At 51.8% G+C, this 19,128-nt stretch overlaps 1 protein-coding gene and 1 long non-coding RNA gene across 12 annotated transcripts in view; one reads left to right on the top strand and one right to left on the bottom strand.

The window, feature by feature from the left end:
• Prdm16 (PR/SET domain 16) overlaps window positions 1–19,128 on the top strand; it is a 316,131-nt gene that overhangs the window by 190,799 nt on the left and 106,204 nt on the right. The window lies entirely within an intron of this gene.
• Window positions 7,885–13,953, bottom strand: LOC125388369 (uncharacterized). Of its 3 annotated transcripts, XR_015002115.2 has the most exons (3): window positions 13,911–13,953; window positions 12,255–12,411; window positions 7,885–10,767 (listed from the first exon to the last, which is right to left on the bottom strand). It is a non-coding gene; the product is annotated as an uncharacterized LOC125388369 (long non-coding RNA). The 3 variants fall into 3 exon arrangements; XR_015738017.1 differs by having other exon boundaries at window positions 7,885–12,411; XR_015738018.1 differs by lacking the exon at window positions 13,911–13,953 and adding an exon at window positions 12,522–13,890 and having other exon boundaries at window positions 7,885–12,411.

Below are 19,128 nucleotides of genomic sequence, written 5' to 3' on the forward strand. Positions count from 1 at the left end.
AAGATGACGGTATACTAACTTTCACCTTGACCATGCTTTGGGGGCAGACAAAAGATGAGGGTGTCTAGGAAGTACGTGGGAGGGAGTACTTCCCTTGAAGGGAGTGACCCTGGGGGTCAAGGCATCAGGTACCCGTGCTGAGCATCCAACAGTCACACACAGTCTGTGGGTCAGGAATGCAATCCCACTACGAAACTCAGAAAACGATCATGTGTAGAGTGCTTTAAAATAGCACGGGTATATCCTGGCATCAAGGGTGGGGGGCCCTGAGGTCTTCTGCCCACCTTGGTTAAATTTTCCTAGGCAGATGTTATTTTCCACAGCCCAAACTTAGATTGGTACATAGGCTGCATGTCTGAGCTCATTCCAGGGCTATACATGCATATTGTGTGTGTGTGTGTGTGTGTGTGTGTGTGTGTGTGTGTGTGTGTGTTGTGTGTGTGTGATGTGTGTGTATGTGTCTGTGTATGTGTCTGTGTGTGTGTCCATGTGTGTGTGTCTGTGTGTGTGTGTGTGTCTTTGTGTATGTGTGTGTGTGTGTGTGTGATGTGTGTGCATGTTCCAGAAGAGGGCATCAGATCCCCTTGAGCAGGGGTTGTAAACTGTTCAGTGCGAGAGCTGGGAACCAAACTTGTGTTCCCGTGAAGAGCAGTTAGTGCTCTCAACTACTGAGCTATCTATCTCACCAGCCCTCGGGGTTTCTTAAGAGTGGTCGTCTGTGCCGGTTGGAAAAGGTCTCTACCAACCCCAAACCACTCTAGAATCTAACAGGGGACCATGTTTCAAAGACATTGTGGATTGAAAAATCACTCCCCTGGGCAAAGAAGAAGCTGCCCTCAGGCAGGGTCTCATGTTGGGACAAAGGAAGCCCTGGGAGAGCCATCCCCCATGGAAAGCCAGGCAGGTCCCCTCTTCACCTGAGAAGCAGTGCAACACCTTCAGATTCCCAGGAGGAAATTACCATAATGGGGCCAGCGTTTACATCAGCGTCTGAGCCCGAGCTCATCAGCATCCCAAGCCCTTCACTGGTCCGAATGAAGCCTTCAAACCAGCTGCGGACACTGGCTTTGATAATCGTGTGTGGGTAAAGGTTGTATTGCTCTCCAGGCCATGATTCATCCATCTGTGAACCGGGACAAGGCAGTAATAGGAAGGAGCAGATCGCCGGGGGCAAAGTTACGATGCAAACTTATCAGAGGCAGTGAACTCCGCGCTGCGCTGTTAAATAGAATTCCATTATTGTTTCATAAATAGAGAGATTGAAGTGCCCAGGCCAGGAACTGATGATCATGGGAGAATGTGTTTTAGCTAAACTCGTGAATAGTGTTGGTTTTGAGTAAGTGGTTGTCTCGGCTAATAGTTGGGTATTTCATTGTTAAGAGCTTGTTGAACGGGATTTATGACTGGATCCTGCATAGTTGTTGTGCGGGATGCTCAGCGGTGGCTGGGAGGTCGGGCATCAGTGGCGGCGGTGCTCCATCTCTAGTGGTCTCTCTGCATCTCTTGGCTAATGTTGGTCCTTGTAGATGTGACGAGACCAACTCCCACAGGTGGAGCAGCACCTGAAGGGCACTGCCCCGAGCGTCAGCACGGCTCCACGTAGGTGCTTAAAGAGTGTGCGTGGGGATGAATGGCAGCTGCTGCCAGGGTTTTGTCTTCTCCACAAATCACACCCTGTCACCCCGTGGCATCGTCACACCCTGTCACCGCAAGGCATCCCCCGCTTCTCTCAGGGTCCGGTGCTCCACCGAATGTCCACGGAGATTCAGAGTCTAGTGATGATGGCACCTCACCTGGGACTGGTGTCAAAATGAACAGGTGGAGGTGAGGAGAGCTTGTTGTGGGACAGAGATGCTGGCTAGGAATGGCTGGGGTCCCTGCCCAGGCTGGGCAAGGCACTATAATCCCTAGGCTTTTCCAGAGGTCCTATGCAGGCCTTCTGGGTGGAGAGGGCAGGTGAGCCCCTCTTCTTCCGATTCACTGGTGTTTCCAAGCACAGACAGAGACACCCTATCCTGACCCGTGATGTCCCTTTAAGCTTGGCTCTGCAACCTAGGTGGAAAAGGTACCCAAATAACTAGGTGAGGTCCCAACCCTCTACACTGACTCTTTGGCTTGTGAGATCCTTTTCCTCTACCTCCAGGTACAGAGTCCCCGGGGCCAGCCTGTAATAGGCAAGGCCAAGGAGACTAGGGGAGCTTGAACAGCCATTCCTGTCCCAGGACTCACCTCACAGGTCCTGTTGAGTTAGAAGGAGCAACCGTGGTTCTTCTCCAGGAATTCCCAGGACAGAATAAGAATCAGGGCTGAGAAATGCCCGGTGTGGCCAGTGGGCTCCTTGCACTGGAAAATCCACGTGATTGTTCTTGGAATTGTTTTGTTTTGACTCCCTTTTTTGAAAGAAAGCATTAGTCACACACACACACACACACACATGCGGACACACACACACACACACGCATACAGATGCGCACACACGAGTACCACTCCCACCTGCTTTCAGAATGGCAGACCCAGGAGAGAATGAGGCAGGTTATGAAGACCTTATCTGTCCCTGTCACCAGGACCTCATCCCACCAGGATGCAGCCAAAGGACCATAAAATTCTAGGGTAGTTCACTCCATCCCTGCATCTGGGAGAGCCCAGATGCTGCTGACGTGGAAGGCCTAACCTTCTTGGTTTGCAGAACAAGAACCTGTGCCTCAGAGAGACACGCCGTTACAAGCTGGCTTGGAGGCTTACCCCTCCTGACCTCAGTTTTCTCTCTCCTAACGATGCTGTGACTAATCTGAAATCAGGCACAGCAGTGTCCAAGAGTAGGAAGAGGCTATACCAGCCCTGGAGGTAGTGTTATTCCTAGATCCCTGCTGACCCCTGTGAACGTCAGCACTCCGTGATGGCATGGCGGCATTCCCGATGCAGGTGTGCAGTACCCACACCCATCAAGTAGCCGGGACCATGCGCCTGATGAACAAAGAGCCCTTTACGATCACCCCTGGGCTGACGCCGGTGCTCAATCTATGGTGTGGAACCTGTGCTGTGTCTGCTCTCTCTCCCAGGCCATGGCAGATGCCACTACCAGTTTCTGAGGCTGGTTCGCCACAGCTTGCCCACCTCCAGCTTTGTTTAGTCTGGGGGCAGCTCCATGAATGGAGCTTCTGGGTACCGGGCTCGTCTCTCCTCAAAATTCTCCCTCTACAGGAGAATAAATTATGCCAAAGGATAGAGTTCCTGTTTCTCCTGTGGGGAGAGCGGGCAGAGCTCTGCCTGCAGAGGAAGGTGGTAACCGAGGCATGACACCTCATGTCTGCAGAAGATCATAGAGATGGTTGCATGTGGAATATAGTGATGCAGCTGCCTCAGTCCTCAACCTGGGATTCCCTGAAAGGCAGAGGGAGCTGTGTGCAGCCACCGTTTGAGCAGTCACCAGATCCAAGTCCAGAGTCCTCACTTGGCTTCCATCCATGGCAGAGAACCCATGGGAAACAGCTTCCACCCTGGTTGAGTGGTTCCAGCTGATGCTCGTGGATGTGACCAGTTTTCCATCTGCAGGGACGGGATCCCCATTTCCCGTGCAAAAAGGATGTATTGGGAGTCTGGAGGCCGTGGGGACCCGGGAAGTCGGCACAGTTGGCCTTGTTGTCTGGTGTGGTACAGTGACCTGGGAAGCACAGGTGTGTCCGAATGGCGACCCAACAGAGGTCCCGCTTCCGTTTAATGTAGAACATTGATCTCCTTGCAAAGGGTGCAGGAAGGTTCCAGCCACCGCCTGCATAGAGTCCACTGCAGATGTGAGCAGGCAGAGGGGCCATCCACAGTGACTCAGTATACCTTTGTTGATGTGTGTGGTGAGAGAAGGGGAACCAGAAGGCAATGGGGTAAGCGTCTAGTAGCACAGCCTGCCCCCCAGGGTCACAGGAACATTCAGCACCCGCGATCGACTGGGAAGTGGGAGGTTGCTCGTGGTGACAGAGGCAGGGACCTAAGCAACTGCCAGGCAGCCTGAGCATCGTGTGTGGGCCAGTGAGCAGCTGCAAGGGAGGAGGAGGAGTGAGAGAAACAGGCTGAGCTGGGAGGGAGCCAGTCTGCTTTCAAGGAGAGACATTTGGGGTATCACTGTTGTAACGACTCCAGTACAGCTGTGTGGTACACAGGTCTGTAGTCTACATCCCACCTGTGGGTGGCGCTCTTGTCGACTTGTCACAGAGCTGAAAGTCCCTGTTGTTCCGTGACATCAAAGCCTTTGCAATGCCGTACGTGCACATGTGGACAGTCCTGCCCCTCTGCCCTTCTTCGGGCGATGATCCTGCACGGCCGTGGCTCTGACTTGTGTAGACGCCATGCTGTGCCATTTGTCGTCACTTTAGAGTGTAGTCCTGCCTGCGGAGTGTCGTGAAGCAGTCGATGCTGCCGCACTACCCAGCAGCAGCCTCGTATGTCCCGTGTCTCATACCACTGCATCTGTCTGTCTGTCTCATCTAGAACCTCACCCAAGAAGTTGCTAGAACTATTCCAATTATGCTACACTCCATGGTATTTGCCCAGCCATAAAAATTACTCCACACCTCACTTCCAGATTTTTCCCCACTGTGAATGTGCCAGGGTCAGTGGTTGGGTGGGCATTGACTTTGGACTGGCTTCCGTGTCCAGCCGTCACTGTGGCGTCTTGTGCACGGCCTGCTCTACACAGTTCTCATCCATCTCACAAAGCTACTGTCCTTGGCCCTCCTGGACTAGAGTGGGGTCTGCAGGGATGGTCTTCAGCTCTCCCCTTGTTATTTCTGTCTCTCACCAAGGGCCAGAAGGCCCCATCGGCATGTGGTGAGAGGGTTTGGAGAGCTAAAAGAGAGGCAGGAGAGGCGGAAGGAGGCAGTAGGGGTCTCGGAAGGAGGCAGAGATGGGAAACAAGCTTTTGGCATCTGGTTGAACCTGGCTGCTGTTTAGAAGGGCAGCCAAGTGGGAGGAACAGAGAATCATGTAACTCTGCCCAGAGGCCAGAGGATAGAGACAACTGGAATTCAGAACCTAGCACTCCAGAGGGGATCCAGCCAGATGCACATCTGCCAATAACCTGCATATTACTCTGGCCCATTGAGAAGTCTGCAGAGGTTGAAGGAGGCGGGGAGGGGTGTACCGGCACGGGCCCTGCCTCAGAGAAGAACCTAACAGCCACACCCCTGGGGCTTAGGGGCAGATGAAGTGAAAATCATCTATACCTTAAAACAGTATATTTGAATCAGGCTTTATGTTGCTGTTACAAAATACTCGACACAATCAACTTAAAAGAGGGAGTATTTATTTGGCTCACAGTTGCAAAGGGCTCAGACCCATGCCCAGCTGGCCTCTTCCCTGCTTTTGGGCGGCTGATGGGGCAGAGCGTCAGAGAGGAACTACATAACAAAGCTGTTCACTTTGTAGTGTCCAGGAAGCGGAGGAACACAGGAAGAAATGAGGATGAGATCTTCCTGCCAAAGGCATAGCTCAGCGGACTTCTTCCTCAAAAAAGCCCCAGCTCCTAACAGCCTACAGATAGGAACTCATTAGTGGATTCACCCATTGATTGGCGCCTTTGACAATGCCACGAGGCAGCAGCCCAGGCGGCTCTCACTAAGTTATATGAGACTCCCTGAATCCAAACCACACCCCTGCTCTCCTTCCCTAACCTACTCATGAGGCTCATGTTCAGTCTGGGACAAGGGTCGGTGGTGAAATCATCCATCAGAAGCCACTGAAAGCTCATGGCTGCTGAGCTCTGGGAATGCAGTGCCAGTACTGCAGAGGTACCTGAGATTTCCTTTTTGCTAATTTCAGCTAAGTTGCATTTAAAAGGAATCATTTGGAACAGGCAGCACTGACTGGTGGGCCCTTTAGATGAGATGCTGGTCCGCAGGGCACTCTGCCCTCCCCATACTACCCTCTGGTGACCATAGTCTGTTGTCTGTAGTGAGCGTTTATTACCCCGTGTCTGAGTCTACCCAAATCTGTGCATGATCACACCTCCTCCAGTTTCCTTTTCTGCTACAGTGTATCTTCTTTTTAAGATTTATGTTTTTGTTATTTATGTTTATGTGTGTTTGTGTCAGAGTGTGTGCAACATGTATGCAGTACCCTTAGAGACCAGAAGAGGGTGTCAGACCTCTTGGGACAGGTGCTTGGAAGCTGTCCCTCATGGGTACTTGGAATTGAACTTGGAACCTTTGGAAGAGTAGCAAAAGTAAAAAGGAAAGCGTTTTTAATTTCTGAGTCTTGTCTCCAGCCCCGGCCCCATGTGTCTTTTCTACCTTGCACCCAATCCTGCTGACACGTGTGGAATAAATCACTCTGCCTGTTGGATCAGAGACAGGCCCCTACAGATGGAAGCCTTCCCCACAACCTCCCTCTCTGGCCTGGATCTCCCTCATGCCCTCAACAATGTGCAGGGTGGGACTTTGTCCCTGGGAACACGAGGTGCTCTAGTTACAAGGCTGTCTGTTTGCTTTGGGAACTTATCACCAAGAATTGCAATGACATTCTCGAGTCTAACTTCGTTTAGCTGAGAAGGCTTGTCAAGGGCAAGGTTATTGTCTCGGGGTCAACCAAACTTTGCCAGATAAATGAACAAATAAAGAATGACTGACTGTCCCAGTGACTGGGACATGTGCTTTGGAGAGGGAGGGTCACTTGGATTTGACATTCCAATGGCTCCTTCCTTGTCAATCCCTGAGTGTCTTTGGATATTTAGCCCTAGGCAAACTCTGGCAAATCCTCTGACAGAATCCAGATCATGGCACCAAAGACTTCTCTAAGATTCAACCACAGATCATGTCCAGGGCTTAAAAAAACACAGTATGGCCGCTCAGTGGGTAAAGGAGCCTGACACTAGGCCTGTGGTTTTAATTCTAACTCCAGGACCCATGGTAAAAGGAGAGAAACAAACTCCTACAAGCTGTCCTCAGACCCCCAGACACAGGTAAACATGCAAACACGCAGGCATGCATACACACACAGGTAGGTGTACATGCACGCGCGCGCGCGCACACACACACACACACACACACACACACACACACACACTAATTAAATGCATAAATAAAATCCTACTAGAGAGAAGATGATGCTTGTAACCAAAAAGCCACACAGGAAGATTGCCACAGATAGGGGCTCTGTGCTTTGCCTGAGGTTGCTGGTTATTCCCAAGCAAAGCCATTGCGATAAGTTGGCCTCAGTGACCAACATCTGTTCCCCCACATGCTCTGCACTTGACCAGTCATGCCAGGCCAGGGGTCCTTGGAAATGCCTGAGACTTGCCTCCCTTTAAGGCTCTGGAGGGAATGCACCAGCTGTGCACCTGGACACAGAGGCAACAGACGGCTCTGGCAACTCTGGATGGTTCTAGCCCCATCTCTGTCTATCCCATCTCTTCCCGTTTTGGCTACAGTCTTGAACCACTGGTTCTAGGAGAAAGGTGGGTTAGGTTCCTGCAAGCTTTTGGTTGCAATGTTGCCATCAATTATTCAATACGTAGCCCTGGTCATGTGTGCAGCTGCTTAAAGGCACTGGGTCTAACCAGCACATACCAGGCACGTTGGGCATTACTTGGGAGTCCTAGATAAAAATAAATGAGTAGATTAATTCTTACCTAAGTCTGCAGATTGGGACTTCAGTCATAGCTCAGATGTAAGTGTTTGCTGCATCAATATAGGGACCCGAGTTTGAGCCTGCAGAACCGACATATAAAAGTCAGGTGCTGTTCTGGAACATGCCATAGTCCCAATAGTCACAGGGCCAGGATGATCCCTGAAGCTCATTGGCTAGCCAACCCAGACTATTGACAAGTCCCAAGCCAATGAGAGACTGTTCTAAAACATTAGAGTATAGGTATAAACAGAAACATGTATAAACATGTATGTGAACTGGTTTTATTGAGACACAATTCGCATGCTGTGAAAAAGACCCCAGTGAAGTGGTGGCTTTGAGTCATAGTGCTCAAATATCAACATTATCTAAAGTCAGACACTCACTGGCTCCCCACAAGGGACCCCCCACACCCAAGAGCAGTCACGCTCCCCACCTCCTTCTGTCCCTGGAAGTGTCCAGTTTATTATTCTGTCTCCGGATTGGCCAGGGCAAATGTTTCATATAGGAGAAGCCCTCCTGTGACAGACTCATAACTAAACCTTCTCTGCTTGTCATAAGACTTCACAGTTCAGCCACCGTATCCGCTAAGTGTCTTGTGAGGGTCAAATAGCTTTCTGTAGCCATTTTCCATTCCTCCATCGATGGATATCCAAGCTGTTGTTACTGGCAAATGTGACCTGTATTGTTCTGTCCGCCTTGTAAAAGCTGTTAGGTGGCCAGGTGTCTTCATCCCTGCCGGGTACATCCTTGGCAGTGGCTCTTGTGCCAGCTCTGGGGTTACCTTTTCACAGGGGATTTTCAAGCCATGTTCCATGGTGGCTGACCATTTGACTCTCCCACAGTAAGGGCTACAGTCTCTCCATATTTTTGCTAATACTTGACAGTGTCCATCAGGGATGGTAGCCACTTGTGATGTGACATGTCCCTTGCTGAGTTTCTCCATTCTGTGTTTTGAATGGACACCTGGGACATGCAGGAACTGTGCCTGGGACTCCCACCCATGTGGCCGTGGCCGCATGTACAATGCTGCTTGAGGCATGGTAGGGTGGAGAGAGGTGATTTCCTGTGGAAACATTCCCTTGACAGATCCTCACAGTCACTGAAACGGAGCCTGTGGTCCAGGATGGAGGCCTGCCCATCTTAGGAAACAAAGAAGCCTTTTATGCCATCTCAGTATGCAGAGCCACCGGCCAGGACCCACACTTGGGGTGAAGGGTGTCCCACAGAGCTTCTAACTCTCAGCCGTATCAGTCTGTGTGCACAGATGGTGGTGGGGATGAGGCTTAGCACTAGCTGACCCAGTGGCACCCAACAAATCTTGCTGTCCCTTCCCTCCCCTCAGATGTCCACAGGGCTCTGGGCTTTTCTGTGGATGGTAGGAAGTGGCCGAGAACACCCATTTTCATTTCTGTCTATTTAGAATAAATTAGAAGAAAAGCCACCTGTACTCTCAAGTATTTCTCCACATATACAAGTAAGAACATTAATATGATTAGTATTAATCAAAAAGTTCCACTTGTAGTCAGTAGAAGTCATCCTGGTTATGTTAACAATGCCCTTGATATGTCTTTCCCAGCCTTAGCTCCAAAGCCAGAGGAACGCTTGGAGAGGTGGCCACCCAAATAGATCCTAATCCTTCATGGACTGTCTTCCCTATCTCTCTGCCAGGCCCAAGCCTGGGTTCTTGGCCAGAAGTGCTAGCCAAAACAGGACATGTCCTGTCCACCTCTGCAGTTCTCACCAGTTGATGCCTCTATAAAGAAACACTCCAGATTAGGTATAACCAGGTGAGGTGATGGAGGGGTACAGGTCAGGGTATCTGTGGTCCCAGTGACAGCAAACACTTTGGTCCCTTGAGAGAGCATTTCTAACGAAGCTCACTAAGGGCATTTAAGGAAGAGGTCTCTAAACCCCCAAAGACAAAGAACAAGACACTGGCAGAAGATATAGGAACTGCAAGACCCGAGAGTAGAGCCCCTGACACAGTCAGAACCCAGGCAAACAAACATCTGAGGATACCTCACTCAAATGTCCCCAGCCCTGACCTATAGTTACCTCTGCTCTTCAGTATCTAAGGCCCAGGCAGAGGCAGCCAGGCAGCTACACAACCCCATGGCCACGGGTTTTGCCTGTGTTGTTTTGTTCTGGGTTCCCACTCAGGAACTTTCTCGTTAGCGTCTCTCTCAGCAATCAGACTCTAGCTGAAGTATGTGTGAGTGGAGGTAGCCAGCCAGTGAGGTCCTATGTGGTCAGATGGTCGGAGCAGTGGGAAGGGTAACCCTTCAGATGTCAACCAGCACACAGACGGAAGAGGAAGTGTCATATGAGATGAGGAAGGAGGAAGAAAAGGCAGGACCAGGACCAGCAGCGGGTGATGACTGCTTGCTGGCCACCCAGTTTAGACATGTGACTTGCCTGTGTACACAGCCTCACCTGCGGGAACCTGCACCTCTGGCTCAGTGGGAGCAGAGAGCATCCTGGAAGACAAAATGTGACCATGGCAACTCTTATAAAGAAAAACATTAAATAGGGGTAGCTTGCAGTTCAGAGGTTTAGTCCATGATCATCAAGGTAGAAAGCATAGCTGCATGCAGACAGACATGGTGTCAGAGAAGGAGCTGAGAGTTCTACACCTTGATCCACAGGCAGCAGGGAGAGACTGTTTATCACACTGGGCACAGCTTGAGTATATGAGACTTCAACGCCTGCCCCCAAGTGACTCACTTCTTCCAACAGGGCCACACCTTTTGTTAGCGCCACACTCTGTGGGCCAAGTATTCACACACAGGTGTCTTAGGAGCCATACGGAGTCAAACCACCACATCCTCGATTGACTCACTCATTGCCCTTAACACCACCACTCATCTGCCTGTGGTGGAAGATGCCTAGCAACCGGAGACATTCACTCACCCCCCGCATGGTCACGTACTGCTGGGTATAGGTTGGAAATGTGAAAGTCAGCAATGCAGGACCGGTACCAGAACTCACTGTGGAAGTGCCTGTGGCACAGCATCCTTCCTGAAGGAGAGGCCAATTCCCTCCAGTGGATCTGTGGTACCTGGGTCTTCAGGCAACCACAATCATCAGCATCAAAGGTCACCCTGGGGCCCTCAGAAACAGGTGGTTCAGTGTCCCCACAAACAGTTATCTCTAGAATGATAGACAGTTCACTTGTTAGAACACCAGGGAAGCTGGGCCGTGGCGGTGCACACTTTTAATCCCAGTACTCAGGAGGCAGAAGCAGGTGGATCTCTGTGAGTTAAAGTTCATCCTGGTCTAAAGAGTGAGTTCCAAGATAGGGTTATATAGAGAAACTCTGCCTTAAGAAAGAGAGAGTGAGAGAGAGGTGGGAGAGGGAGAGAGGGAGAGAAGGAGAGAGGGGGGAGGAGAGAGGGGGGAGGAGAGAGGGGGGAGAAGAGAGGGAGGGGGAGGAGAGGAGAGAAGAGGAGAGGAGAGGAGAGGAGAGGAGAGGAGAGGAGAGGAGAGGAGAGGAGAGGAGAGGAGAGGAGAGGAGAGGAGTGGAGAGTTGTTCTGCAGGGATGGTCCGCTGCACCATTAGCCTCACTGGGACACAGCTTCATGATCTACCCCTTTGTTTTGAGGATGGCAGTTGCCTTTGAGAAGCCATGGTGCAGCCACCTACAACATTTGGAGCACTAGGGGCACTTGGAGAAACATAAGGAAGACATGGATCCTGACATACGTCCTCATGTGGTATAATAACCGCTTTTAGATCAGGTCCATTAGGCCTAATTCATGTTCCAGATGACGGTTCACCCAGTTAGAATGTGTGATTTGTTCAGTGTTTCCAGAGTGGCCATGCAGAGGCTAGTTGTCACGACCTGTCAGGAGGTACCCCGGTTCTCTTGTCTATCTGCTTGTGGATTTGCCTCACTAGACATTTTACACAAATAGGCCCACAAACAACAGCAGATTGCTTTCATGTTTCCAAAGTCCGTCATGGTGTAACTGCCTCCTTCCTTCCTCTTCTTTCTCTCTCTCTCTCTCTCTCTCTCTCTCTCTCTCTCTCTCTCTCTCTCTCTCTTTTGAGCCTGTCTTTGTATGTATGAGGAATGTACAGCTGTAATGGTGTGTTCAGGCACACATTCACATGTGTGCACATGCCTAGGTGACAGTTGATCATGGATGTCATTCCTTGTTTCTGTCTATAAGGTCCCTCGCTTGCTTGGAACTCACCAAGTCAGCTCAGCAGGCCTGTCCAGGAATCCTCCTGCCTCTGCCTCCAGGATGCTAAGCTCATAGCCTGGCTGCCATGCCTGGCCGCTCACAAGAGTCCTGCAGATCGAATTCAGGCTCCCATGCCTGTATGGTCACCAACCTAGTCGCCTCCCCAGCCCTCGCGCCAGGCTCCCATGCCTGTGTGGTCACCACCCTAGTCGCCTCCCCAGCCCTCGCGCCTGTATAACACGTAACAGTGCAGTCACTTGGCCATTCTGGCCGTCTCCTCTGTACAGCTGTCTCAGACATTCCGCTTCGCACATGTGCGTAGGCATGAGTTTTCCTTTCTTTCAGAGACATACTTAGAACTGCTGAGTCACGTGACAACCTTTTCTGTGTTGGATAAGACTCACACCTTTGCGTGTGCTATATGAGCACTCGACCGCTGAGCTACACACCATATCTTTGCATGTGGCACACAGAGTATTTTCTATGGCAGGGCCCCATGTCATCTTCCCACCAGCTCTGTGTGCAAGGCCCCAGAATCTCCGTGTGTTTCCAGCGCTCGGCTTCCTCCTGGCTTCCTGGCAGAACCTCGTCTGGGCCTCCTGATACCTATGAGAGAGGTTTCTTATAATACATCGTGTTCAGGCCTCGGGCCAATTGGGGTGTCTTTTTGGATGTTTGATTTTGAGCGATAAGGAGAAAAGGAAAGTTAAACTAACTGGAAGTCATTTGGCTTCTCATTGCTGCGCCTGGTGGCCTCCTGACAGGCTTTAAAAATGAGACTTGATAGTGCGAGGCTTCCTTGTGAGTCACGTACCCAGGATTCCGAGCCCATCAGTCTCCCCTGCTGCAAGTGCCTGGATCTACGAGTCCATACCAGTGATAAAGTCACATTTTCAAATTGTTTCCCAGGTTCCCCAACTGTACCTACCTCCCATTTCCAGTGTTTCTAGACAGATCCGGACACTGAGAAATCCTTGCTGTCAGAGATGGCATTGCTTCTCATGCTCAGTAAGCTGGATATACCCAGTAGCCAGGTGAGTCTGCTCGAAGACCCATCCTGAGGATGTCACCAGACTTGATGAACTTCCTGATACCAACTACCACCTCCAGCTGCCCCCTCAGGAGGAAGCTTCTACAGTGGGTCAGCCACACGTGCCAACCCCAGCTCTACCTTCTGACCTCAGAAGATCAGCCCCAGGCCATCTGTATCTATGGCAGGAGCCACTCAGCCTGTAAACATTTAGCAGAAAAAGCTATGGAAGGACAGACAGACCTGTTGTCGCATGCCCCAGCATTCCCCGGGGTCCCCGCTGCTAGCTGCAGTCTGTCCACACCAGGTCCTCACCCTGCACCTAGCATGGTTTCTGCAAGAAGTTCACCTTTCTGTCCCAGAGACAAGTGTTTTTAAAAAAGATCTGAGGGCTCTGTGAGGTGCCAAAAACTACCTCATTGGCACAGCTCTGCCCTGTGCAATCACCCTTGCTCTGTAGCTGGACTGAATGACTCTCCCTAAGGGCAGAGACATGTGTGACACATGCCACCACAGAGGTAAAACAGACAGCAGTAGCTACCACATGACTTCCCTTAGGACCTTGGCCTTTCAGAACTCATCTTCTGACCACCAATACACCCCAGGGCCTGGGGGTCACAGCCTATGGTCCCGTGTGTTCCTGTCCTGGAATATCAGGCAGAGTGTCCTACCAGAGAGCATCTCTTTCCTCTGACCCCAAACTGACCAATTTGGGACCATATGCCACTATGTGTGGCTTAGCAGCAAGACCACCCTCTGGTTTTTCAGGCTCTTCCCTGAAAAATTAGCAGCCTCACATCCAGGAAACCCCTGTGTCCCCTGCAAACAGGAGGCTTGGTGTCCTGTAGAACTGAGCCCTCACAACCCAGGCCCCATATGGTGTAACATGAGGGGCCGGCTTGTTGGGGTATCTGTCTCACTCGGTACCTCACAGCCGGCAAGTCCCAAAGAAAATCACACACAGGACTCCATAAGATTATAAAGCTGATTGGCTCATTAGGTCAGGCTACTTAGTAGCTCTTATAACTTTTGTTACCCCATTATCCTTATCTACATTAGCCGCACAGCTCAGTACCTTTCTCAGCTGGGCAGGTTACATCCTGTCTCTTCGGTGGTCTGCGCAGGAGTGGCGGAGGGAGCTTCCTGCTTCCCAGAATACTCCCTTTCTCTTTGCTCCACCTTTACTTCCTGTCTGGCTTTCCCGCCTATACTGCCTGCCTGGCCAATCAGTGTTTTATTAAAATATGATTGACAGAATACAGACAATTCTCCCACATCAATATGGCCTTTAAGCTCCTCCTGTTCATCTCACCGGGGGACCTAGAACTCCCAGCAGGGGAGTCTGCTAGGGTTGCCAAGGCGGCTTGTTGTCTGTGATAGTGACATTAGCAAATGCCGTTAGTCTCTGCTGCTTCTGGGTGCGACCTCTGCTTCCTTCTACATGGTTTTCTTTGCGTGATGCTAACAGCCCAGCCCCTGGATGTTTCTCTCTGATACTCTGATGCTGGACCCAGGTGCAGGTACAGCCAGCCCACTGGTCTGCCTCCAGTTCAGCTGTTGCCTGGCTGTGAGACATCTCTGTACCTCGGTTTCCTTTCTCAAAGCATTAAGGTGCCTAGGTCATGTGACACAATGTGTTAGAGCAGCGATAATGGCTGTGTCAGGCCTGGTATAAAGCTGGTGAGGTAGCGCTGGGCAGCCTGCCTGTAGGGGCTTCATATGCCAATCTTGGGTAAACCCTTGCCTTATCTATAGGCTTACTCCTCTGGGAAATACCAGACATCCCTGGACCACCCAGCTTTCGACTGTTGATTCTGACTCTCCACTTGACCCGACCCAGGTTTCCACCCATGGATAGAGAGAAATGCCATGAGTAGAGGGGACACTGGGCTGTGGCCTTCCCTCTCCATCCCATTCCGTGGTCTGTTCCGACATCCCCTCTGACTCCCCTTGAGGAGCAACCCTGGGTATGTCACCCCTAGCAGGTACAGCCTCCCAAGGCTTGCCTAAAACAAGGTGGTGGAGAGAGCCCTGATTCTGGTCCAGGATGGTGAGGTGCTACTCAGCTGCAAGCCCCAAGGCAGGACGTGTTCTGTGGCTTTGAGCAATTTGCACCCCCTCTCTGTGCTTCTTTCTCTGTAAAATACTGTCGAGACGTAAGGGGGACTGAGTGAGGAGTAGAAAGAGTGAAACCGCTCAGACAGCATGAATCACGTGACCGTCAGCGCCACTGTGAGTTACTATGCTTCTGTGTCCTCCAGATCCAGCATGCTCCCATGCCAGGCTCAACCCTATAGACATGTGCCTGTGACTGCAGAGGTCAAGGCGGTGCTGGATAGGGGACAGGGAGTCTGCTTGTAACATGCACTTTGCTGTAGCAGCCGCTGTCGGGCTAAGCAGGGAAAACCTCTGAGGCCCAAGACACTAGGCGTAGTTCATAAGTCCCCAGAAGAGCCCTAGGGTGACTTCCCCTCACTGGACCCCCACAAGGGCATGCCCACCCAGTGCAAATCTGGCCTGCAGAGAGGAGTCCTCAGGCCTGGAGTCCCAGGTTGTCCGGTAGATGCGCACAGATACACACGCCTGTGTGTGTCAGTCTTCAGTCATTCTTTTCACATGGGAAGCAAATGTTAGCATATATCAGGTTCTAGTCACACGTATGTCCTGTAGTCTATGACTGTTCCAGACCACAGGCAGCATCCTGGGCTCTGTGAGCCTCAGTTTCCACATCTGTGAAATGGGTGTTGACCCAAAAGTGATCTCCTTAGGGCCCTTGGTGGTTCCCAGGTAATTTGTGCAAAGCATACTGACAGGGACCTTGGCTGGAAGCCTGAGGCAGTATGCATGTCAGCTCCCCAGATCCTCTGGCGTTCAGCCTCCCATCACCCCTCTGCCTATGGAGACCCACCTGTGCTAGCACACTCATGTGCATGTGTGAGCATATGTGTGCATATAATAATCTGCACGTGTACATGAATATGTATATTGTGTGCCTGTGTGGGCTGTGTGTATGTGCATTTACACATGTGAGACTATGCCCATGCATGTGTTTGCGTGCCTATGTGACTGTGTGTATAAGCACGGGCATTGTGTGTGCGTGCATATGTGACTGTGTGTATAAGCACGGGCATTGTGTGTGCGCGCATATGTGACTGTGTGTATAAGCACGGGCATTGTGTGTGTTGCCTTCATGTGTAGCTGTACACGAGAGACAGGGAGCAAGCAGCACAGTGTGGGTCGGCAGAGGGCAGGCGGTCCTCAGCTGAATGCCAGCTGTGTGTGGTTATGGTGAGGTGCTGAAGGGGTTAACCCCCTGGGTCGGGGGGCTGAGTCCTGCTCTGAGCTAGGCCATCTTCCTGCTAATGCAAACCAGAGCCTCCTGCAGCAACAATCACCCAGTGTTTCTGTCACTGCGTGAGGTGCGCTCGGCTGCCGCACCCAGGGAGGGTGCTTGGGGTCTCCAGTCACCTTCTCGCCTCTCTTGCTTTGGAAAGGGACAGGGGAACTAGAGGCAGAAAGAAAAGAGTTCTTGTTTTGATCACCATGTGTTTGCACACGTGCCTGCGATAACGGGAAGCGTGTGCCACAGCACGTGTGTTGGATTCAGAGCCCAGCCCTGTAGGGCCGTTTCTCTCCTTCTTCCTTTACGTGGGTTCTGGGAAACAAACTCACATCACCAGGCTTTCGTGACAAGCCCTCTACTGGCTGAGCCATCTCATCAGCCCACGAGACAGGGATCCCTAGGTGCAATGTCACTCCTTCCCTGAGCGGAGTGGCGACTGCCTCCCTGTGGTGGCCACTGTCCCATTCCCAGCACTCCAGGATGTGATCCTGGCTCCTGGGGAAACCTCTGCAGCCACAGAACTGTAGACCTGAGAAAACTCTGCTACCTTAGGGAGAGAGACATGGTAGAGGGGAGAAGTGGAGGGGAAAGAGATGGGAGAGGGGGAGAGAGCATGCAATGGCCAAGGGTCACTTATGGGAAAGGCACCAGGAGCTGCATGTGGACACTGAAGAGTTTTAGGGCCTAGCTCAGTGGTTCCATAATGAAATGCCCCGAGCCCTAAAGCAGGGCAGTGTAGCCTTCTGGGGGGCTGGTTTCATGGCAGAGGTGGCCTTGTCTACCTGGAGTTCTGAGCAGGTAGCTGCCACATGTGGGGAGCTTGTTACTGTGCCCACTCTCTACCAGACTATAAACTCAGGGAGGGACCTAGAGAGGAAGCCATCATGGTACGGATCACCAGGATAGGCTACCCAAGGACACCAGGGTACACTTTGCAGAACCAAAGACCACAGGGCGATTGGTGTACACCCATCCTGTGCCCAGGTCCTTTCTGGATGCCAACTCCCCAGACTTTACCATCAATCATATCAGCATATCCTTCAGGGGAAGCCTCTGGAACCTGGGGCCAGTAGTTAAGGTCACTGACAGGGTCACTGGCTGGTCCACTGAATTGGGGGCCTTCTGGAAAGAGACCCTTCACCCTTTTCCACAGAGCCCAGCTATAGCCAGAGCTCCACTCTGGGGCTGGTATTTCAAGCTCACACACATTCCTGTATCTGGAGCATGTTCCAGACACACGTTTGTGTTGGCTGAGCCAGTATTTCCCTTTTATTGCTGTTATGAGATTCAACATTTTTCCAGAAATAACTTCTGAAAGTGTGCTTGGATATGGAACACGTGTGACCTTAGCATGCAGGGAAAGGGCTTTTCAAAGCATGTGTGCACACACGTGCACGTATCACACACGTCTGTGCCTTGGGGTGTGGGTTAGAACACAAGGGGTACTCTGATCAAGGGAGGGAAGGGCCAAGTTTGTGTTCCCCTGTGGTGCCACACATGTGTCATGAAACCCGCGTGGGCACTCGGGCCATTCCTCCCGAAAGGAACCGGTCGGTGGCAGAGTTGCTGCTCCTGTTGTTGGAGACTGTGCTGGTGGGTGGTGATGCAGGAGGATGTGGTTTCTGCTGCCTCATCCATGAGCCTTCAGCCCACGGAGGGTTAGACACAAAGGCGAGAAGACTCGTTGAAAAGGAATTTAACCACTAGCTGTCTACGAAATGCTCCAGGGAGTTCCGCTCGGCTCTGGAGGCACCAGAGCCGATCCCTGTCACCTTTAGTCATCTCAAGACCTGAGTCAGGGCGGGAAGCCTTGCCAGGTGTGGGAACTCGACGTCCCAGGAACCCTGGTGAGGAGGAGCCGGTGGCATTCAGAGCAACTCCCAGCAGGGAGGGTCTCAGAGATGTAGCCTGGCTCCCACCTCGCAAAGCTGGAAAAAAAGATTAAACTAGGCACGTGAACTAGAAACTGTCAGTTCAGGCCTGTGACAGTCATGTCCTCGGGAGCCCTGCCGTGCAAACACCTCACTCTACTTTGCATGTCCTACCCGAGACCGGACTCATCACCCAGGGCCTTCAGGCCCCACCGTGATCTCCAACCCAGGCAAACCCCAGCTGCGCCTGCACCCCTAGCGTGGGTTTTGTGAATGTGTTAAAGCATTAGCTGCCAGTTAGGACTGGAAGGCAGCCCAGAGGCCTCACTCCTCCGGCGGGAAAGCTCCTCATGCAGCCGAACTGGCTCGAGCCCAGCATCCCGACACAGGAAGCATTAATGGGAGTCAATGTGTACGCTGTTAGCACTCAGCCGCGATTTATCGCCGACCGTGGGGGAGGCACGGGCCCGTGGCACAGATTCACCCACTTAAAACTAAAACAAAATTGATAAGTCACCCCGGTGTCAGGAGGGGAGATCCACCCTCCACAGTCCATCTCCACAGCGAAGCCAGAAACAGGAAACAGATCCAAGCCATCCTCTTGCTTGAATCCAAGGAGAGAAGCTCCTGGGTCCCCTGTGGCACTGGCAGTTCAAAGTGTCTGGTTCTAAGGATGGGCAACCAGGGTGTCTGGGAGCAGAGGCCAGCAGGAGCAGGGGCTGGCAGGGGCAGGGTTGCACAGTGTCTGGTCGGTGGCTTCTCTCAATGCCCCACTGCCGAGACATTTTTTTTAATTGTCACTAGAAATTTAGAGAGAGAAGGCTGGGATCTGGAGGGACAGGAGAGGAAGAAGAGAAGGGAGATGGGAGAGAAAAGAAAGAAGGAGAGACGGAGGGAGGAAACCCCAGTCTCTGCAGAGGCTGAAAGGTCGTCTTCATGGGGCTAATTAGATAGCCAGATAGCAGGAGGGGTGCAGGTCAGACGGAGGCCAGAAAGGTGACTCTCCAGTCTCCAGTTCCCCCATCCAACCCTGGCCAAGTCCTTCGGCCTCACCCTGGGAGCGCCTCACTCACGAGGTG

This window comes from Myodes glareolus, chromosome 6, assembly GCF_982192425.1.
Source record: "Myodes glareolus chromosome 6, mMyoGla1.1, whole genome shotgun sequence".
Taxonomy (NCBI): domain Eukaryota; kingdom Metazoa; phylum Chordata; class Mammalia; order Rodentia; family Cricetidae; genus Myodes; species Myodes glareolus.